This window comes from Marmota monax, unplaced genomic scaffold, assembly GCF_021218885.2.
Source record: "Marmota monax isolate L192 unplaced genomic scaffold, Marmota_monax_Labrador192_F-V1.1 WCK01_AAM20220418_F8-fsc00106, whole genome shotgun sequence".
Lineage (NCBI taxonomy): Eukaryota > Metazoa > Chordata > Mammalia > Rodentia > Sciuridae > Marmota > Marmota monax.
Genome location: NW_026695218.1, coordinates 8,377,772 through 8,401,037, shown reverse-complemented (window position 1 = coordinate 8,401,037; position 23,266 = coordinate 8,377,772). Strand labels below are relative to the sequence as shown.

General features: G+C 47.0%; 1 long non-coding RNA gene across 3 annotated transcripts; it reads right to left on the bottom strand.

Moving 5' to 3' along the window:
• Positions 1-3,009: 3,009 nt before the first annotated feature.
• On the bottom strand, positions 3,010-8,068 carry LOC131423740 (uncharacterized). 3 transcript variants are annotated; one of them, XR_009225687.1, is made up of 4 exons: positions 7,692-8,068; positions 6,641-6,815; positions 5,448-5,679; positions 3,010-3,450 (listed from the first exon to the last, which is right to left on the bottom strand). It is a non-coding gene; the product is annotated as an uncharacterized LOC131423740 (long non-coding RNA). The 3 variants fall into 3 exon arrangements; XR_009225688.1 differs by having other exon boundaries at positions 5,448-6,815; positions 7,692-7,814; positions 7,919-8,068; XR_009225686.1 differs by having other exon boundaries at positions 5,448-6,815.
• Positions 8,069-23,266: the final 15,198 nt, after the last annotated feature.

Sequence of the window (23,266 nt, the reverse complement as noted above, 5' to 3'; positions counted from 1 at the left end):
TTGTGTTCATCCAAAGCAACTGTCAAGTGACATGGAAAATTCACAGACTGCACACCCTGTCCATAAAGGGGTCAGTGGCCACACCCCCATAAAAGGTGCACTTGCCCCCCTCACTAGCCCTTGCCAAAAACACACTCACACCCACATTGGGGGCCCAGGAAACCACGACTAAAGCATATTCAGGCCTGCTGATTCTGATTAGAAGTGCTTAGAACCCCTCCTGTGTTTTTTTGCCACACTGTTCACAACAGCCAAGCAATGAAAACAGCCTAACTGTCCATCAACTGATAAGTGGATAGAGAAAAGGTGATACATATACACTATTCAGCCATTAAAAAAAAAAGAATGAAATCCTATCATTCACAATGACATGGATGGAACTGGAGATCATTATATTAAGTCAAGTAAGCCAAGCACAGAAAGATGAGCACCACGTGGTCTCACTCATAGGTGGAATCAAAAAGAGTTGGTCTCAAAGGGGTTTGAAAGTAGAAGCTTGGGTTAACAGAGGCCGGGAACAGTACGGGGAGAGGCAGGAGGGCTGAGGAAAGGCTGATTGATGGTACTACATTATAGTTAGAAGCAAGTTCTGATTACACACTAGGGTAACTGTAGACCACAATTCTGCACTGTGTATTTCAGAAAGTAGAAGAGGGCTGGGGTTGTGGCTCAGAGGTAGAGCACTCACCTAACATGTGTGAGGCACTGGGTCCAATCCTCAGCACCACATTAAAAATAAAATAAAGATATTTTTTAAAAAGTAGAAAAAAGGATTTTGAATCTTTTCACCATAAAGAAATGTTTGAAGAGAACAATAGACTTACTTTGCTTTTAACATTACAATGTGTACATGTATTAAAACATCACATGGTGCTTAATAAATATGTACAATTTTTATGTTTTTATATATTAGTTTAAAAATAAATTTGAGTTTTCATGAAAATGCGTGATTAAAAATCCCAAGAGGCTGGGCACTGAGGCACAAGCCTGTGATCCCAGTGGCTGGGGAGGCTGAGACAGGAGGATCTTGAGTTCAAAGCCAGCCTCAGCAACTCATCAAGGCCCTAAGCAACTCAGTGAGACCCTGTCTCTAAATAAATGCAAAAGAGGGCTGGGGACGTAGCCCAGTGGTTAAGCACCCCTGAGTTCAATCCCCAGTACCAAAAAATAAATACATAAAAGGAAATCCCAAGGGGCTGGCAGCAGGGTGGGGGCTGCACCTACTTCCTAAGGCCTTGGGAGTCTAAGATCCATGCAGCCAAGGACTGGCCCTCAGTTCACCCTGACCCTGCCTAAGACTACCCCCTTTAAAGGGCTGCGGAGGGGAGGCCCCCCCTGCCTGGCCCACTGGAGGGGAGCCTGAGCTTCTTCCCCTGGCCCAAACATGGCACGGGCTTCTGGCCCACGTCTCCCAGGCCTTTCGGTTCCCATGCACAGACAGGGGCCGTGTGGCGCCGTGATTTTCCACTGAGGAGTGCCGGTGCGATTGTCATCTCCACGGAGCCCAGCTGGCTCTGCCTGCTGGCCTGATGGGTGATAAGTGGGCCCCACCTGCTGCCCCCGCCCCAGGAGCAGGTGGGGGCAGGCCACCGGGGGGTGTGCCAGGATCCTATCTGGAGCACCCAGCCCAGATCACAGGGGAGTGGGTGTGGAACTCCCCAGTCATCCCAAAGCCTTCCCAGAGCCGCCTGACCGGGAATCGAACCCTGACCCCAGGCACCTGGCCTGTCTGTTCCCCTGGGAGGGCCTGAGGGCCCCACCCTCCTCCAACCAGGTCATCCTGTCCATCCCTCCGCTCCAAGCTTGGCCGATGCTCAACTCGGCACATGTTTATTGAGCACCTACTCAATCTCTGGGAGTCCCCAAAAGCCTGGGCCGGCCACACCAGGTCTGAGTCACATGTCAACCTCCTGCAAAACAAGTAAGGGATGATTTAACTAGTGAGCAGGAAAACAGCCACTGAAACCCGGCCAAGGGTGTGCAGGCTCAAGAGGCAGAAGAGGCCTGGGTCTGGGAGAGGAGGACAGGGGACAAAGGAGCCCAGGCCTTTCCTGTGAGCAGGAAGAGAGAACTCTCAGGTCCTATCATAGCAACGGCTGAGATGTTGGGCTCATACTGCCTTTGCCTCCTTGGAACTTGTAATCTGTTAGGAAGACGATATAAATTAAAGAAAAGAAAATTGTAACTGCATGAGGGGATTTAAACCAAAGGTTCATAGTTCATAGTGGAACACACACAGCACACGCCCCTTCTGTTCCATACAGGGAAGACAGCCTGCCTTCCCATACCCCACAAGCCTGTGGGCTGGGTTCCCAACATCACCCCTGGATCTTCCAGGACTCCTGAAATCAGCAGGAGCCTTCAGCCAGAATCCTCCCTGCACACACTGGCTCTCTAAGTGGCAGGATATTCACAGGGACTTCCACCATCACCATGCCTTTGTGGCATGGAAGGGCTTGCAGCCATCCCCAGTGAGAGAGACAAACTGCACAGAGCAGCAGGTGTGGAAGGGAGGACCTCGGAGAGCAAACAGCAAGGTGTGAGTGAGAACTGAGCACGCGTAAGGAAGGGATCTGAGCAGGGAGCGCCCTGTCCGAGGGAACTACGGGCCAAGGCCAGGAGCACACAGGAACAGGGCACAGCCAGAGCATGTGGTGGAACCTGGTGGCAGAGGAGCGGGCATGGGGCAGCCAGGGTTTGTCCTTGAGGATCATGGTCTGTCTCTTGTTCTTACTGTGAAGGTAGAGAACCAGAAAGGACTTTTTAAAATTTGTTCTTTTTTAGTTACCCATGACTGTAGAATGTATTTTGACATATTATACATACATGGAGTATAACTTCCCATTTCTGTGGTTTTACGTGATGTGGATTTATACTAGTTGTGTACTCATATATGAACAGGAAAGTTATGTCCGATTCATCCTACTGTCCTTCCTATCTCCATCCCCCCTCCCTTCCCTTCAGTCCTCTTTACCTAATCCAATGAACTTCTACTTTTCCCTTCCCCACCCTTATTGCATGTTAGCATCCGCATATCAGAGAGAACATTCTGCCTTTGGTTTTGAGGACTGGCTTATTTCGATTAGCATGATAGTCTCCAGCTCCATCCATTTACCAGCAAATGCCCATAATTTCATTCTTCTTTAAGGCTGAGTAAGATTCCATTGTGTATACGTATATGTACTACATTTTCTTTATCCATTCATCCGTTGAAGGGCACCTAGGTTGGTTCCATAGCTTAGCTATTGTGAATTGAGCTGCTATAAACATGGATGTGGCTGTGTCACTGTAGTATGCTGATTTTAAGTCCTTTGGGTATATATACTGAGAAGTGGGATGAGTGGGTCAAATGGTTGTTCCATTCCAGGTTTTCTGAGGAATCTGTAAGGATGGATCTTCAGAAGGGGATGGCATGATGAATTTTTACATCTTAATGTCCCTCTGGTCATCCTACGGGGAACCAATGAGACATCAACAGAGAGAAGCAGGAAGAGGCCCTGACTCAGAAGGATTGGAAATGGGTAATGGACAGAGCAGGAGTAATAAGCAGCAGCTAACAGGGGAGAGCACGGAAGGCAGGACACAGGAGGACATAGCCTCACTGGGCTTATTGATACAATATTGTAAATTACCTTATTCTGGTTCTTGGCCACACACTGCCTGTGTGCCTCAAGTTCCTGCTCTTTCCTTTTCTAAGCAAAGCACTGAGGAGGGCTATCAGGGACACACGCCCCATCGGGAGCTCAGCCTCAGATCTTTCCACTTCAGACATCTGCCCCAACAGCTGGGATTTGGTAGAGTGCCCGAGACCCCTTATCTGCTTCCCCTCAACCACTTGGATGTTCATGGCCAGAATGTAGAGGGTTGGGGAATTTAATAGGGAAGAAAATGTACCATTATTTGCACCAACCCCTAACTATTACCTTTCAGTTATGCATGGAGGCAAAACCCCACAAACGTATAGAAAATACTTGTGACTTTGTCACCAATCAAAATTGAATATTTACATGTCATTGGGAAAGCATCTTGAAATAACAAAAAAGCTTATTCCTTCACTGGAATTAAAACAATTATTAAACCTGCTGCTAGGTCTCATTATTTAGTGCGGACTCAGAAGCACATATATTATTACATCACACACTTGGAATGGCCTCATCCCCACCCCCTGATTTTCCTCTTTCCCTGGTAGCTCCCACCAGCCATAGGGAAGAATGGTACAGCTGGTCAACCTGTGGAAGCAAATCACTTGGTGGTCCCAATAAACCATGGACACTGGTTTTGTTCAACTCATATTGAGTAGAAGTGGAGAGAAATAGATTTTCATCTAATACAAATTTCATATTTTTATGTTCAGAATATGGAATCAACTATTTGCAGCAAATTTACTGGAATTATAGTTTACTTAAAATTGTTTAAATAAAGGCGATCTATTGATAAATTATTGTTTGACAATTCCCCCCCCCCTTTTTTTTGAACTAGATACTATTAGCCACATCCTCTAAGTTATGTGTATTTAACCTTATATTTTGTAAACGATCTTATTCTGGTTCGCGGTCACACACTGCCCGCGTGCCTCAAGTTCTTGCTCTTTGCTTTTCCCAACAAGACTTGTTTGGGAGAGTCGTGTCAAAGACTTTAAGCTTTATAGAATAAGGCAAATCACTCCGTCTCAATAAACACTGCTGATTGTTCAGCATTGTTTGGTGGCAGGATTTCAGGTGTTTGTGGCTTTGACGCTGGGTCTCAAGTGAGAGGTGTGGCACGTAATTGTGTCATTCAACGTGTTCATGCTCATTGCACAGATACACAGTCAAGATAGGCACCAGGTTTTTCAAATTTTACTTGAGGGCCCAATTTCAGAGGGAGTGGAGCCTATTTGCCTTTGTTGATTATAGACGGGGTCACAGTTAGAAACCTGAGTTAAGCAGCATATGTTTGTAACTCAAATCTTTTGTACCCTCTAAAGACTGGCTAGCTGGCAGGGGGTCTGGCTTTCCCTAAATTACACTCTTCCTGCCAAGGGAAACTGGGTTCAAAGACCCACTTTCATGATCCCCCTAAATCAGCCCCTATTACCCCGTAAATAAAGAAGCCCAAGACACAGCAGGAATCTTACTGAAAGGGCAAGTTTGACCCAGCTGTCAGGGCACTGGTCAAAGGTGGGGATGGATTATTGTGACTCCTCCTGCAGATCAGGCATGAAGTGACACAAGGAGCCTTTGTTCCCCCACCTTGCCCTGAGGTCCTCAGCTCACCCTCCTCTTCTCTGCTTCCCTCACCCAGGAAAGAAAGCATTTGATCCTGGCATTCATAGGGATGGGTGCAGCCATGCTCCTCCCAGGAATATTTGCCTTGAATAAGGGATGTGCCCAAGTCCAAGAGGGTGAATAACCTCTGTTACAATTTCAGACCCCATGGCCCCACGGAGATCAGACGTCTACCTTCACCTTTAGGGACAGGTGGTCCTCCTGTCCTGTGATGTTGTCTGTCCTTCTGAGCTGCGATTCTCTTCTCGGGCAACTCTCTGGACTTCCTGACATCCCGAGGTCTCTAGCAGTACTCTGGATATCTTGTGAGCAACCCAATACCCACTCCCAGGGGAGACAGGGCATGATCCAGGAAGTCTGGGGCTTTCCTTCTGAAGTACAGGCTGTGCTGGGGAAGGAGGGCCAGCCAGGGCTGAGAAACCAGAGGAGTTAGTGCTGCAAGGCTTCTTGGGGGAAGAGGTAGCACCCCTGGGCCCCTCACCAGGACTATCCAGAACATTCCAAAGGTATTCAGAAACTTCTGCAATCCAACCTCCTCCCCACCCTATGTTCCTGGCCCCTGAATGCAAGTTCGTTCCATTCCCCTGGCTGCCTCCCTACCTGGGACATCCTTTACCTAACTGCCTTCTCTGATATCCTGATTGCTTCCAGGGAGCTGTGGCTGAGTCCACAGCCTACCCAAGACCTCTACCCTGCTGCTCTTGCGCATCCCAGGTCTCCTTCCTCCACCAACCTCAGGACAAAGGGAATCAACAAATTTCTACAAGGTCAGAGAATCACAGCCAAGAGTTGAAAGGTGGCTGCCAGGCCTAGGGACAGTAGTGACCATAAATGGAAGAGCTCCTGGCTTCAGGCAAGACTGAGGCCGCACCTGGCTCCCCTATTTCCCAGATGGGCCCTCTTGAACCAGGCTTTCGCCCCTCTCTGAGCCTCAGTGTGTGAACTCCAACATCCAGAACACCTGAATGGAGACTGTCATCGGGAATGGTGGGTGGGATGGACGGAGAGACAAGTGAGTGAATTCCAGGCCAGGGCAGGGATTTGGGGCAGGTGTGGGTGGCTGTCTGCCTCACATGCACAGGACCGGCCCTGGGCAGGAGTTCCTATTCCTCCCCACCAGAATCCAAGGATTTGCCAAACAAGCAGCTCTAGCCTGGAAAGAAAGTGACTCAGGCCTCCAGGAGGGCTGGAGTGAATCAGGGAGGCAGCCTGAGTGAGGCCCCCACCCAGGGGCCCGGGCCCCTCCCAGCAGGAAGAGCACGAGCCGTCCCCAGCCCTCACTGGGTGAGAGAGCAATTCTGCCGAAAGGCGCCCCTGGCCAGCCAATGGGGCGCACAAGTCATCACCCTCACCCTCACTCCCACATTCCAGACCTGTCAGGGCGCCTTCCCGGTGCTATCTTGTCATGCAAAATCTCTGAAGAGTCAGGAGGCCTGGGTTCTCGCTCTGTGGCTTGCTCAGGGTGAGGGTCAGGCAATCACATGGGTCTCAGCTACCTTCTCTGTTGAAGGGGGTGAGGCATTCGGCCAGCCTCGTCCTGTCCTGACTCTATATAGGAGGAGGCAGTGGACCCAATTCATTCTACTGTCTTCCTATCTCCATCCCCACTCCCTTCCCTTCAGTCCCCTTTATCTAATGCAATGAACTTCTATTCTTCCCTTCCCCACCCTTATTGCATGTAGCATCTGCATATCAGAGAGAACATTCTGCCTTTGGTTTTGGGGATTGGCTTATTTCACTTAGCATGATAGTCTCCAGTTCCATCCATTTACCAGCAAATGACATAATTTCATTCTTCTTTATAGTTGAGTAAGATTCCATTGTGTGTGTGTGTGTATGTATGTGTGTGTGTGTGTGTGTGTGTGTGTATATATATATATATATATATATATATATCACATTTTCTGTTTCCATTCATCTGTTGAAGGACGCCTAGGTTGGTTCCATAGCTTAGCTATTGTGAATTGAGCTGCTATAAACACAGAGCATCTGGGAAACAGCACAGGGTTGGAGTCCCTGCCATCTACCAACTGTGTAGTCCTAATTCCCACAGCTCCCTAGGGCCACCTGCTCTGCCAGTCAGTGGGACCTCAGAGTCCAGTCTCCCACCTGGGCCTCTCCCTACACTTCAGACCCACCCTCCAGCGGCCAGCCCAACAGGCAAGCTCAAGGTACCCAGCACTGAACAAAAACCCATAAAGTGCCTTCTCAACCAGGTGCAGTGGCGAACACCTGTAATCCCAGCAGTTTGGGAGGCTGAGGCAGGAGGATCCCAAGTTCAAAGCCAGCCTCAGCAACAGCGAGGTGCAAAGCAACTCAGTGAAAAACTGTTTCTAAATAAAATACAAAATAGGTCTGGGGATGTGGCTCAGTGGTTGAGTGCCCCTGAGTTCAATCCCCGGTCCCCACTCCCCCTAAAAGCACCTTCTCCATAACTGCTCGCAGCAGAAGGAAGCTCCAGTCTCCTCTTGTCCAGGCCCCAAACTTTGATTCCTCTCTTTCTTCTGCACCCTACATCCAGTCCAGCAGCAAATCCTCTGGTGCTACCTTCAAAATAGAATCAAGAATAGACTGTTGTGTGGACTGACATCCCACGTCTCTCATGATACCTCTCCCCCTCCCAGCCCCTGGACCATCTTGGAACCCCTCACAGGTCTCTCAACCACACGCCTCCCTCCTAGGAGCATGCCCCGTGAACACAAAGTCAGAGCAAGTCCTCGGTGCGGTGCTCAGAACCACATCCGCACAACGCAGCAACCTCCTATCCCTGCCGCAGAACCAACTCATTTGGGGAAACTACCCCAAAGGCCTCCCAAGGGCTGCAGAGCCCCATGTGCTCTGTCCTCCTTTATACCTCTCAGTAATTATGTCCTCCTCCCCTCCTCCTCCTCACGACATCTTTCTGTTGTTAGACATGCAGGGCTCGCTCCTTTCCCAGAGCCTATGCATGTCTTCCTCCTGGGCAGCGCCTCCCACTCCTCCAATCTAGGCTGAAATTGTTAACACCTACCTCCAGAATCCCCCCATCGACTTCATTCTCCTTTATTTTTACCCTGTACCACTTGTTACTTCCTAACACACTCCATACTGATTTATTTATTGTCTTTCTCCTCCCTCTAGAATATTAGCTCTGGTAGGCAGGGCTTTTTGTCTGTTGTGTTGACTCCATGTGGATCTTTAACACCTGGCACATAGTACACACTCAATAAACACTTGTGGAATGAAGAATGAATGAATGAATGAAGTCTGTAGATCATAGTGATTAAGAAAATGTTGATAATCTGCCATTGCCCAACTGTGTGACATAACCTCTTTTGGCCTCAGTCTCCTTATTTACAAAATTAAGCTAATAATGAATGGTAACTGGCTCATGGGATTGTTGTGTTGATTGACATGTACTCAGCAATGTTGACTGACCCATGGTGCCATCTGCACAGTACTACTGGTAGGCAGGTGGCTCAGAGCCCACTGAGCTCATGTACAGATTGGGAGACACTTCTGAGAGGCCCCTAGGGCTCTTCTTGCTCAGAGCCTTGGAGGGTACTGCAAGCTGAGGAGCAGGATCCTGATTCTGGGAGTTGCAGCCAGCTCTGCTGCTGGAAGTGTGTCATGAAGGGAGGGCCAATGAGGGAGGCCGGGGGCCTTAGGAGGGAAGTGGGTCACTCTGGGGCTGAGGAGCAGTCATTTTATTATACATAGATCCCTCTTGTAGGGGCCACTTTTCTAGGCCTGGAATCCGAGCAGTAAGCTCAGTGTACAAAATAGTCCTGATCAGAAAAATCATTAAAATCTATTCTTTGACTCAGCAGAGCCTCAAAGGTGCCCCACGAGAGTAAGATCAGGCCCTTAGGATCACACCCATGTAATACCCAGATGAACAGAGGCCCCCAGGGGAAAGGGGTCTGCCCAGGGGTTACTCCTAGAGAGACATAGACCTGGGACCATATCAGGGCTTATGATCCCAAACCCAGGCTAGTTTCCTCCACAATTCGAGTCTGGGTGATATACTGAGCTAGCACATAGCCACTTGTGTTCATTAAGGAGCTAGCACCTAAAAAAGAGAAAAATTTCCCTTTCTTCCCAACCAGAGGCTGCAACTGCTACTTGTTCCTTGGCCTTCAGCCTGGAAGATTCACTTCCGACACCCTAGAGCTTGAGATTTCCTCTAAACAAGAAGGAAAGCTACTGGCTGCTTCCACGGGTCCCCCTTACTGGTCTGTGAGCGCCTCTTGACCCAGGATTTAACAGGATTTCTATCAGCCCACATCCAAGGAAGACAGAAGGCAGCTTACAATAAAATGCACGTATCTAAACCTGCTACTAATAAAAATATTTAATAATACGTAAAAACTCAAGGGGAAAAAGGCCCAAATATGTCCAACAGGGGCTAAAGCAGTTGGTCTTGGTGATGAAGGGTTAAATTGATAAATGAGCTCCCAGCAGTGGGGGCCCAAAGGGAGTCTCCAGGATGCGGCCAAATGTCTTTTCAACTCCCCAGCAGCTGGCTTGAGGCTGGTGGAACAAGCGGGTTCCCCAGTTCCCTGGGCGGCCCAAATTCACACCTGGCTTTAGCCACGGACCCCACAGGGAACCACACCCTTGTGCTCAAGGTCTGTCCCTAGAGATTGGCCCTGGGCCAGGCCTGGGTGGTCTGCACTTGCTCTTCTCCTTCTGCTGAGCAGTGGTCTGTGGTCAGGACCCCCCAGGCTGCCTCAGAAGTGTGCTGGGGCTCATGGAATCCTGGCTGACTTTGGCATCTGTCCTGCTGCCGTCATGAGTCAGGGCTCAATAAGGAGAAAGCCCCGAGTGGCCAATTGCAGTGATTCAAAAGTGACTTAATTGATTTAATTCATTGAAAAGAGAGGAAGAGAAACCAAGCCCTTCTGAGGGCAGATTAAGTGCCTGCTTGGGTCATAAGTGCTACGGAGATGTCCCCAGCATGGTGGCTGTGGTTCAGGGGACTCAGCCCACACACCCACAGCCCAGGTCCATGGTGGGAGGGACGGGCAGTCCCTGGATCCTCCCTGTCTCAGGAGAACCAGCAGCCAGGGCTCACAGCAAAGCCATCGTGGTAAAGGATCAGACCTGGCTTTGGTGATAGTCTCAGAGAGCCAGGCCCTGGCGGATGGCAGCCCATGAGCTTCTCCATCAGGGTTGGTTGGGTCAGGAAGGCTGGGCGGATGTGGGGAGGAAAGGCCAGGGAGGGGAGGCTTTCTTACAGTCCAGAGGAGCCTTGGGAAAGGTCGGGCCAAGTCTTGCAGGCCCAGTGTCCCAGAAGCCACAAGGAGCAAAGATGGGAAGGGGAAGTCACTTGAGCTCTTTTCACTGAGAAAACCCAGGCTCAGCCTCACTAAGCTGCCCAGCCCTGTGGATCCCTGATGTGAAGGGGACAGACTCTCAAGGACCACTGACATCTGTCAAGCACTTGTGAGCCCCAGACACTGGGCTCAATGCTTCCCAGAGCTAATCCCATTTAATCCTCACAACTCTAAGAGGTAAGTAATGTCACCAACCCCATTTTGAAGGTGAAGAAACTGAGCTCAGAGAAGTTAAGAGACTGGCCCAAGGGCACACAGTGGAGTTAACAGTGGAGCCAAGAATTGAATTCAAGTTTGCTCAACTCCAGCACTTGGGCTGCTATTGTACACTTCTGGGAGACTCCCCTCTGATGATTGAGACACAACTCTTGCTCTTGGGGATACCCCGTCAAGGAAGAGACATGGTCTGTCCTTAAGAAACTTGGTCTAACGAGGAGCTCAGTCACTATTTTTAGGAGTCCCTAGGCTAATACTAAGGGCTGGAGGGTGGTCCCTAAGATCTGAAAGCTATAACCAGAAGGGGTGGGAGGAAGGATGCTCCTCTGTGGGCATCATCTTGAAGCGGACCCAAGGGATAAAGCTAGAAGAATCCTCCAGAATCTTCTCCTCTAAGGTTAAGCTCCACCAGCTCTACATGGACCACTTCTAGCAAAGGAGACAGGTAGGTACTCCCCACCTTCAGGGCGCTGGACCTGAAGGTAGGTGGAGGACTCCACCCTGGACCTGGGATATCAGAAGGGAGGGACGGACTATGATGCAGAGAGGGACCACAGCCTGGAAACCCTCTGGACACCTTCCAAGTCTGTGAGATGGGTCCATCTGCAACCAGGGCAGCACCCAACCAGAAGCCAGTCAGTCCACAACCAGAGTCAGAGGTCAGTCAACAATCAGGGTTTACACATCAGTCAGAGGTCAACTTGAGGTCTGCACTAAAAAATCAGGGTTAATGGTGCATCTCAGGCTAGGGTTGGGATCCACCTTTAAGAATATGGAAGGGAGAGGCTGGGAGATCCCAAGAACTGAGTCTGAATCAAGAGGCCACAGTGAGTCACAGGAATGACCGTCAGGATGACCCTCAGAGTCCAGCTGCCTGTGGGTCACCTGATAGGGATCAGGTACAAGGTGGGGCTGTGAAGTCCCCATGGTTGCCGGGAGCCTGCACCCAGCCCTGTAGTCTCCTCGCCCCTCATTCTTCCCAGTTGAGGTCATTCCATGGGCCCAGCAACCCCAGGCCTGGGAGGGGAAGCAGAGGATCCAAGGCGGCTCCCCCAGAGTGCTCATGAGTCACCATCCCTAAGACTAAAGCTCCTGGGCCCAGCAGCTCAGGGTCCCCCACCGGGCTGCGGCCAGCTCCAGACCTCATATGCCAACAACGAAGAGTCAGTTAGTGGCCGAATCACCAAGCCTTAAGTATGTGCCAGGGCGTGATTTATATGCACTGTTTCTTTTAACCCGATGGTGTTATCCCCATTTTACAGATGAGAAAACTGAGGATCAGAGTGGTTTAATACAGCACTTAAACGCAAGCACAGTTTTAGACTCAGGTGGTCAGCCTCATTACCACCACCATATGATTTAAGAGCAAGAAGGAAACTAACCCCCACTCTCACCCCACTCAAGCATACGGTGGCAATGCCAGAGGCCTCCCAACTCCCCACGACCCCTCCTCCTAAGCTCAAAACCAGGACAAAACCTCTATGGATGGAATTCCAAGCAGCAGCAAGGAGGCCATTGGAGAAGAGTGACTTACATGAACATCACCACTTTTCTTAATCTCTGAAATGCCACCAGCTCCTTTGCACCAGGGCCTTGCAGGGGGGCCACCCAGGAGGCACTGGGCCGGCCTCTGGGGGTGGGGAGGGATGCTTTGGAAACTTCATGCATTTCTCCTTGATATTAATGAACCTGGGGCTACAGTACAGGATCGTGGGGACACGGGTTCCCGCAGGCAGTAAAGACAGTTCAAGGAAGCCAGGCACTTTCACTGTTCTGTTTATAAGAACTGAGAGCAGGTGACCAGAGTAGAGATTAGTGACTCTTTCAAGATAAGCAAACTGAGGCACCCTTGGGATAAATGTCACTCACAAATGCACTGGCAGATTCCTAGGGGACAGTCAACCCTAGACCCTTCTCTATTGCTGGAAATCCCCAATTTTGTCCTGAGGCTCATCATCCCAGGTGCTCGGGGAAGATACCCACCCCAGCCCCCAGCACTAATACTATTAGCAAGTGCAGGGGCTTCCGTGATGGATTCTGAGCCATCCTCTTTACTATCCTCTAATGAGATCCATGGACCATATAATTTCAAAAGAAAGAAAGAAAGAAAAACAACGCAACAGTTTAACTAGCATAAAGGAGGACCGTGCAGGAAAAGTCATTTCTAATAAAGCACCTGTGTTGCGGTGCATACATGGTCCTGCAGGAACACACCTGAGGTGGCAGCAAAAGATACAGCCCTACCCGGGGGTGGCTCATACACCACTGATGCTCTGAGATGCAGTGGGCGGTTCTCGGTCCAGTTCCAAAGAAAACTACAGAGTATTTTCCTTCAATTTACCTAGTAATCTCAGGCAAGAACACTTCTATAAAATGGAGTTAGGGCCTGGACTTGGATAATAAAAAGCAGGTTTTTCACCTCTACAAATGACAGTGTGACAGTACAGGTCATGGAAGGGACAAACCATCCCATGCATTACAGGATATTCCAACTTCCTTCCCCTCGCCACCTCCACATATCATGGTGCCCATCACCGTGGCAATCCAAATGTGCCCACGGTTCCCTCTGCACCAAGCCAGTGGCATAAATTGATGGCAGGGTCTCCCTCCCCTGGCCTGAGCATGCCACACCATCTTGGCCAGTGGCTTGGGGAATGTTTCTTCATGGTTGAGAGAAGAGGGAACCACCCCTTTTCTTCAGCAGATGCCAACTTATCATTTGCCAACCTGAGGGAGACACTGTCATCTGTGGCCTTGGATAGAGGAAGGATGGAAAGTCTAAAGTCCTTGAAGGCTGGGGAGCTGCTGACCTGCTAGATCCAGCAGACCTAAGGTCACCCGAGATGGGACTCTCCGCTATATGAGAAGATGAACCTCTCTTGTGTAAGCTGCTCTGGAGTGGCCCCTCAGTCACTTGTAACCATGGGGTGCAGATTCAGGAAGTGACGTTTGCAGACCTCACGGCCACTCTGGAGATCAGAGCCTGGGTCTGACTTCAGGTGGTCCTCTCTCCTCCTGCTCCTAAGAGATGGAAGCATCCAGATGGGGCCACAGCTCAGGGGAGCTTCCTGGCATGGAGGAGGCTTCTGGAACCTCCGGAGGGGCACAGACCCTCGAGGGGGCAATCCCTGGGGATAGGAAGGGGACTGGTCCAGGAGTTCCTCAGGGCTGTCCCCTCCCCAGCTCCTCTGACTCAGGAGACACAGGGATTAGCAGCTGCATTCCTCACTGGTGTCATCCTTTATGCTTCTAAGTGCTTTACAGGCACCAATTAGCTGCCAACTGCCCCACCCGAGGGTGCCTGCCGAGCACTCAGGGCTACTGAGTGTGACACGGGGGCAGGAGGAAAGCTCATCATCCCTGAGCACCAGAGGCCTCCCTGGGGAAGCCCTTGCTTGGCCTCCAAGAAGAAGACTGGAGAGATGGTCAAAGCATGCTGAGATGACCCACAGCAGGGAGATGTCACATGACAGAGGGTGCAGCCATGCAGGCAGGGCCTGTGGACCCCAGGACAGAGGGATTCTAAGCTCTCTCCCAGAACTGCAAGAGCCAATGGCAATACACCAAGTGATCCTCTCCCTGAAGGCTTCCCGTGGCAGACAGAGTCAGTGGGCTTGAGTTTGGTCCTCCCTGGGGCCACACTGCACAGCTGCCTTCATGGACATGGACAATGTCCCAGGCCCAAGTTCTCTGGGGCTTTGACATCCAGGAAGAAAGCAGGACACACTCTGAAGCCCGGACTTATTTGCCTCTTGGTCTATTGCATGCAATCCATCATTCTTATGCTCAAGAAACTGCCATGGCTCCCTGCAGATCCACAGATCCAATCCAAGTCCACCATCTGAGCTCAAGGGGCCCCTCAACCTTGTCCCACTTATTTATAAACACCAACACCAAGGCTCCAACAGGCTAATTTCACAGATCCCTGGATGTCCCCACCTGTGCACCATTGCTCAAACTGTGTCCCCAATCTGGAATGGCCACCATCCTCCCCAAGGGCACTCACTTCCTCTACAAATACCACCCATCTCTCGACACCTGATTCTCTTCTCACAAACTCCATCAAGATCTCCAGAGCTTTCTCAGTCCCCGTGACTCCTCGGTCTTCAAAGCAGAGGGGAGATCCGACTGTAAATTCAACCAGTCTTCAGTTACTACCCCGAACAGTTATTTGTGTCTGACATTCCTATTCATCATTCCAGCGTTTGCGTTCTCGCCGCCCACCTCCATTCTACTGAAGACTTCTGGAGGATGGAGACCCCTCTTACTCACACATTCCCAGCACCTAGCATGATGCTGGCACCCGCCTGGTTGGAGCTCAGAGAACATTCTGTGGTTTTGCATTGCCTTACCTCCAAGGAGTGACTCAGTGGTGAAATTTCTTATACAGAGATAAGAGGATGAGGGGGCAGTTGAAGGAAGTGTCCCTCCCTCAAATCATTATCATTAATGGGCACCTGTCGTATGCCTATGTCACAAAGTAATGGAGGAGCCAATCTCCTCCCATCTGGGTTGACGGAGCCAGCTCTGCAAGCCAGAGATGCAAACAGAAAAAGGAAGAGGCAACCTGACATGGATGTGGGATGGAGACCAGGAGGGAGCAAGGCAGAGATTCGGTGAAGAAGGGCCAGGGCCAGAGGAGGACGGGGCAAGCAGAGTGAGGCAGAGACCCAGAGAGATGGACCAACAGGACAGGGAGGGAGAGAAGGCAGCCAACAAAGCTGAGAGAGGAAGAAGAGCAGAGGGCGCGTGCCCCTCCCTCCCCAGCTGCCTCCCAGCCGCTGGGCTCTGCATCCTCAGAGCTGCTCCTGAAACTCCTGCATGTTGGGGCAAGAGGTCGGAGGAGGAGAGCCAAACTGGAAGGCAGCCCAAGGACCTGTTGCCAGGAAGGTGTGCACCCAGGAAGATGGCAGTGACAAGGACACATTGCGCTGTCCTGTGGCCACCATCACCCTAGGTCTTCTCCTTTGGAGCCAAGGGGTAGCTTCTGCACCTGGCTGGCCGAGCTGGGCTGGACAGGGAGTCCTTCTTCAAGGCTTGGCTCAGGTGCCTGCTGGGGACAGGGAAAGGGAGTGTCCCAGGTGAGACCATTGGCGACTGGGGGGGGATCAGGAACCAAAGGAAAGCTGGGATTAAAGTTTCAGTACTCTGCCTCGAAAGTGCCAGGCATTGTGTAGGCCAGGATTCCTGGGTGCTGAGTAAGGCTGCTATCCCAGCTTGGATAGGGAGAGAGAGACACTGGCCTCGGCTGGTATGAGGTGGGCAGGCGACAGACAGCCCAACTGCCCCTGGCAGGGGACCACGGCCCCACCGCCACTTCCTTTTATTATGTGGCCCCTTCCTGAGCACCCATTGCCTGAGGGCTCAGACCCCAGCTAATAAGAATGAGTGAGACTTGGGGGTCCTGGGACATCTGGGTCCTATATGTGTGGTGGGGTAAAAGGGAGCAAGGAAGCCTAGAAAAAAAAAGAGAGAGAGAGAGAGAGAGACTTAGAAAGACAGGGGCTGAAGAGCTGCCAGAAGACTGGCTGGCCAAGCTACGCTGTGCATTCATGCATTTAAGCCACACGATTGACACAGAAATAAAATGGGAACCAATCGGAAACCAGCATGTGCGGACAAATCCTAACCCAGATCACAGACTGAACCCTGAAACTGGCCTCAGACTAAACTTTAACCCTGGCCACAGACTCACTGCTAAACCTGTCCTCAGACTCACCCCTAATCCCAACTATTCCAGCTGCACCGAGTCTGATCCTGGCTAATGGCCATCTCAGAACTCTGTTTCTGTCTCCAAAGGTACAGGAAAAGCCTGTGTTGATGTTTTGGGAAATTCCCCACCACTCTCCCCACCAAGCACACAGCAGAGGAGCTGGGTGGAACAGCATTGGACGGCACGTTGGTCATGGTTGCAAAGCTGTTAGAAGTCCATAGTTTGCTCTGTCAAGGCCCAGTGCCTGCCACAGACGGGTCCCTCTCCTCCCCACCACCCTGTCTCCCACTCTTCCCTGACTCTGGGCTCCTGCCCATCTCAGGGTCCTTTCTATCCTCCTGCTAAAGGCTCATGGCCTGGAATTTGGCCCCCAGTGTGGTGCTGCTAAGGTGGTAGGGCCCTTAGGAGGTGGGGCCTAGTGGAAGGTGACAAGGTCAAGGGGGCTTCACCTTCACATATAGATCTACACTGCCTCACAGAAGTGGATCAGGTCTTCTGTGACAAGACTCATTCTCACAAGAGCAGGTCATTATAAAATGAGTCTACTCCATGTCCTGGCCTCTTCTGCATGCAGCCAGACTCCCTGTCCGCTTCTCCACCATGTTGTAAAATGGCCAGATAGCAGCACCATGCTGTTTGGTGCTTTTTCTTTTTTCTTTCTTTCTTTTTCTTTTTTTTTTTTTTTTTTTTTTTGATACCAAGAGATTTAACCCAGGGGTGTTTAACCACTGAGCAACTTCCCCAGTCCTTTTTATATTTTATTTTCAGATAGGATCTCACTAAGTTGCTTGGGGCCTTGCTAAGTTGCTGAGGCTGGCTTTGAATTTGGATCCTCCTGCCTTAGCCTCCCAATCCATAGGATTACAGATGTGCATCCTGGGCCGCCCTCCTCCTCCTCCTCCTCCTCCTCCTCCTCCTCTTCCTCCTCCTCCTCCTCTTCTTTTTTTGTTTCTTTTAGATATACATGACAGCAGAGTGTATTTTGATGTATTGTACATACATGGAGTAGAACTTATTCTAATTAGGATCCCATTCTTGTGGTTATACATGATGTGGAGTTTTATAATCTCTTCTTTATACATTACCTGATATCAGGTATTCTGAGACAGGGATACAAAACTGAGACACCCTGTCCTAGCTTTATAGTCCAATCATACCAGTCAAGAAAAACTCTCACCTTCTCCTCCTGACCAGTCCCAGTCAGAAAGTTCTAGTGGTCCTTGAACTTCTACAGCAATGACCCACTTATCTTCTATTGTCTTCTTAAACTATATTTTCATTTGCAGAAGTACTGCATATAAGATATACACTCAAATTAATTATCTCCCTGAGGAGATATCAGTTTTTCTCACTATAAACAATATTGCAGTGAACATCTCTATGATTTTTCTCTATGTACTGACATACTTTTAAAATGTTTCTTCAAATAGAGGAATACTCTAAACATAATTTTAAAAGCAAAAGTCAAAAAACTCGTGGTAAAAACTAACACTGACCTTCCGCCTTCCACCCGTTCCCCTGGCATCCCTTTGATTTCAGATATTTAACCACAGACATTTAAATAATTTATGTTCTATTTTCTAGATCAATAAAATTTAGACATCATCCATTGACTTCCTACTAGGGAAGATGTAAAGGACGTGCTGTTCTACCTCCACAAACGTTTCTCCTTTCCCTGGCCCTCTAATAGCGTTGAATGACAACACTTCATTTCCTCATATGAGCTGGGTAGGATGTTATGATTACATTTCTTTTTCAATGCAATTTTCAGTCCTTCCTGGAGTCAATAATTGCCTCATTTTTTATTTACCTAGCTTTCTCAGACCATATTGCCAATTCTCCCCAAACTTCCTGAGAGAACCACAAAACCTCTCTAAATGAGGTCGCCATCTCAAGCCATCTTCCACTGTATTTTATCTTGGGGGTTTCCTTGTGTCGGTATGTCAGTACTCGGATCCACCATACCATGGCTCTTTTATTAATATCTTATGGGTTCAGATGTTTTTATTCTACCCTCAAGATTGATTATTTGGCTGGGTATAAAATTCTAAATTTAAACTTTAAAGAGCCCTTCTACTAAAATACAGCCAGATCCTAGAAAAATTATCTTAAACACAATTTTTATTTTGTAACCATACTCACAAAACAGAATGGAGTTAAAAATACCAAAGTCAGGAACTTATTCTTCCATCATTCAGATCTATAATTTAGGTCAGGTATTCCCCACACTGGCATCACATTAGAATCAGCAATGGAGCTTTAACGTAAGTACTGCTACCCCAGAATAATGATTTTATTGGTCTACAGTGAGGATGAGCATAAATTGTGCTTGTGTGTGTGTGTGTGTGTGTGAGAGAGAGAGAGAGAGAGAGAGAGAGAGAGAGAGAGAGAGAGAGAGAAACTTTTAGACATATAGGATGCTTTTTAAAAATTATTGTGGTAAAGTGTGCATAACATAAAATTCCTCTCTTAACCACTCCAGCTCAGTAGCTTTCAGCACATGCACATTGTTGTCACCACAATCACCGCCATTCACCCCCAGAAATTTTTCATCTTCCCAAATGGAAACTCTGTACCCATTAAATTCGGATTGCCCACTCCTCCCTATCCCCAGCCCCTCACCACCCTTACTCTACTTCCTGCCTCTATTTCTTTGACTCCTCTAAGTATTGCATTTAAGTGGAATCACATAGCATTTGTTCTTTCATGACTAGCATATTTCCCTTAGCATGTTGATCTCAAGGTTCATCCTATGGCAGAACATGTCAGACTTTCTTTCCTTTTTAAAGCAGAATAATGTTTTGTTGTATGTATACACCTTCACCCATCAATGGACATTGAGTTGCTTCTACCTTTTGAATGTTGTGAATACTGATGCTATGAATGTGGCTGCACATATATTTGTTTGAGTTTCTGCTTCCAGTTCTTTAGGGTATATATACTCAGACATGGAACTGCTAAAACATATGCTGATTTTATGCATATTTTTTGGAGAGACCACAATACTGTTTTTCATAGCCGCTGTGCTATTTTATATTTCCACCAGCAATGCAGAAGGTTTCTAATTCTCCACACCCTTGCCAATATTTGTTACCTTCTGTTGGAGTTTTGGAGGGTTCTGTTTGTTTTGGGTACTAGGCATTCTAATGGATGCGAAAGAGTATCTCATTATGGGTTTTGATTTTTTCCCCCAAAGATTAGTTAAGTACCTTTCCATGTGTTTTTTGACCTTATGTATATCTTCTTTGCAGAAATGCCTACTCAAGTTCTTTGTTTGTAAATCAGGTTGTTTGATTTTTGTTGCATTATAAGAATTCTTTACAAATTCCGTAGAGTAATCCCTTATTAAATATATGACATACAAATTATTTCTTCCCATTCCACGAGTTTCCCTTTCATCCAGGTGATAGTGCCTTTTCGATGTATAAAATATTTTAAATTTGTTAAAATTCCTTTTATTTATTTTTTATTTTATTGCCTATGCTTTGGGTATCATGTCCAAAAAAAGAATTACCAAGTTAAATGTCATGGACCCTCTGCCCTGTTTTCTTCCAAGAGTTTTATAGTTTTTGTTGCTACATTGAGATCTTTGATCCATTTTGAGTTAATTTGTGTATATAGTATAATGTAAATGTCCACTTGCTTTCTTTTGCATGGGGACTTTTGTCTTTTCTTTTTTGAGTGCATATGGCATCCTTACTGAAGGATGAATGTGAAGGTTTTTTTCTGGGTTCTATTCCATGGGTGTGTATGTGTATCTTTACGGGAGTACTATTCTGTTTTCATTGCTGTGGTTTTATGGTAGGTTTTAAAAACATCAAATGTGAAACTTCCAGCTCGTTTTTCTTTTCCAACATTGTTTTGACAACTCAGGATCCCTTGAGATTCCATGTCAGTTTTACAGTGGATTTGTCTATTTCTGAAAAAAATGTTATTAGGATTCAGATAAGGACTGCATTGTCTTTGTAGATAGCTTTAGGTAGTATCATCATCTTAACATTATTAAGTCTTCTAATCCAGGCACACACACACACAAAAAAAAACGACTGGATAAAGCAGAATTCATGTCCTTTAATTTGTCAATAATGAATAGACATTTCCTCCAACTCAATGGTTTCTAATTAGGGTTAGAAACCATTGTCAGTTGTTAGTTGAGAGATTTTGTTTTGTCTTGTAGTAACCAAAATCCCTTTTGCCCTTTCCCTAAGATATGCTGAGTCATAATTTCTAGGGATATAAAAATAAAACAAAATCTATCCCTAGGTAAAAGTTTAAATAAATAAATAAATAAAAAGCAAACTGAAAGAATCAGAAAACAAAAAATTCTGAAACATAAAACTAGAAAAGATGAAACATAAATAACTATGTAAAAAGAGGTATCCCTGAGGACAAATACAAATGTTGGCATTATGACAGAAAAACAGAGTAATCAGCCACAAAACTCGATTTTAAAGAGAAAGGTAATTCCCATAGAGTTCAATAGACTAAATTCACTTGCTAAATGATAGATATGGTCAGATTCAACTTTAGAAAATCTTATCTATGTTCTGTTATAAAATGGCAGATATCAAACAGGAAGACAGAGGAAGGCTGAAAGTAAAATGAAGATAAAAATCTCTAAGCCAATTCGAAGAAGATACAGGGAGAAAGCTAAATCAACAAAAGAAACTTTAAGATTCCAAGCATCATTAAGGATTAAAAAATTACTTCATAATGAGAAAAAGTTTAATGCACTGAACTGTTTATACCTATTCAAATAGATGACAGATACAGGGAGAAGGGACAAATCCACCAACAGAAGTGAACACTTTCAACACATCTCAACTACTTACGGCTAAAGAAGAATAAAAATCAATAAGATGTATAGGATTCGCACAACACACTAAAGAAGCTTGATTTAATGGATGTTTCTAGAACTCAGCATTCACAATCAGAAGATATATAGGTTTTTGTTTAAGCATACATGAATGATTTACAACAACTGATTACACGCCAGAGCGTAAAGGAAACCAAACACAATTCAAAGAATCACTATAATTACAAACTACGATCTCTGTTTATAATGCTGTAAAATTAGAACACAATGACAAAATGTGATTGTTACAGAAACATATTTCTAAATAATGGCTCAAAAAAATAACACCCTGTCTCAAAATTTAAAAATTAAAAAATGGCTGGAGATGTGGTTAGGTTAGGCACCCCTGGATTCAATCCCTGATACCAAATAAATAAATAAATAAATAAATAATAAAAATTTTAAAATGTCAAAAAGAGATTGCAAACTAATGATTTAAGCTTCTACCTTTAAAAACTTTTTAAAATTTTAATTCAAATCAGTTAAATAGACTAAATTCACTTGCTAAATTTTAAAAGGAAACAGAAAAACGATAAGGAAAATCAATGACACCAAAAACTAGTTTCTTTAAAATACAGGAAGTAAGAACTGACACCTCAACTGTGATATCTAAACCTAACAAAGACTACAAAATACGTCAAACCAATATCCTGCATGATACGTATAATGCTACTTACAATGTTAAGCCTAAAAAGATCCTTTAAAATTTTTAGCAAATGGAATCCAGCAATGTATCTCTAATACGGCTGACACAGCACAGCCAAGGGGAGTTTATTCCAGGAACGTAAAGTTGGTTTAACATTCAGAAATCAATACATTTAATTTAGCATATGTGGCAGACTGGAAAATGTCACCAAAAGACATTCATATCCTAATTCTTGGAACCTATAAATTTACATTAATTTATTTGGAAAAGGAATCCTTGCAGATGAGATGAAATAAAATTCTGAGATGAGGGAATTATCCTGGATTCTTTGAGAGAGACTTAAAAGCTATCACAGTCCTTGGATGAGAGGGCAGAGGGATCATACAGAGAGGAAGCAATGTGGCCACAGAGGCAGAGGCTGTCATTATAGGGCCACAAATCAAGGAACCCCAACAGCAGACTTCAGAGAACAGAGCTTCTGTTACCTGCCAGGGTGGGAAGGAGGTAGGCACTCAAGGGTGCAGATTTGGAGAAGAGACCTTGAGGTCTCACTGCCTCTTAAACAGCTTTCATGTGAGCCACACACATCCCCTCCCTCACCTCCATTTCTTGGGTCTTTAAGATTCTGGGGCAAAATCCAGGTGAGTAAATTGCACCTCGTCTACTGACCTTGCAGCTCATGGACTTGTGTTGCTCCTTTCTCGTCTCCCATTCTCCCCAGCCTTGTGGGTTCAAGCCTTTTAAAACCATCCTCTCACTGTAACTTTACTGGGATTTGGGGTGGGGTGGGAAAGCAAAATTGAACACACGTGTTCCGTTTGACATTTTCTCTTCATGCACCTGGTGTTTCAACTCCCCAAACTGTGTTGACAACTTTATCCCAATGTCTTCTTCTTGTGACTTTGCACTTCTCTTTTAATGTTGTCAGTCTAGTGGGGTTTTCAGAGACGGCAGAGGAAAAGCCCTGTATTTATTTCACCATATTTAACTCAAAGCATCTCCTAGATGGGTCGGCTGGCCCTCCAGGAGGGTTGTACTGATGAATGCGCAAATCAGTGGGTTATGGAAGTGCCCATCTCTCTATATCCTGACAGGTTTATTTCTTCCTTTAAATCTTAGCTAGTTTGTTAAGGGGGGATCCCATTTTGCGTTTATTAATACTGAATATCAGTTTTTAACATATTTGTTGAGTTTTAGTTTTGTGAAATGGCCTGCACCTGCTAATTTTCCTATTTTACAATTAGGCCGTTC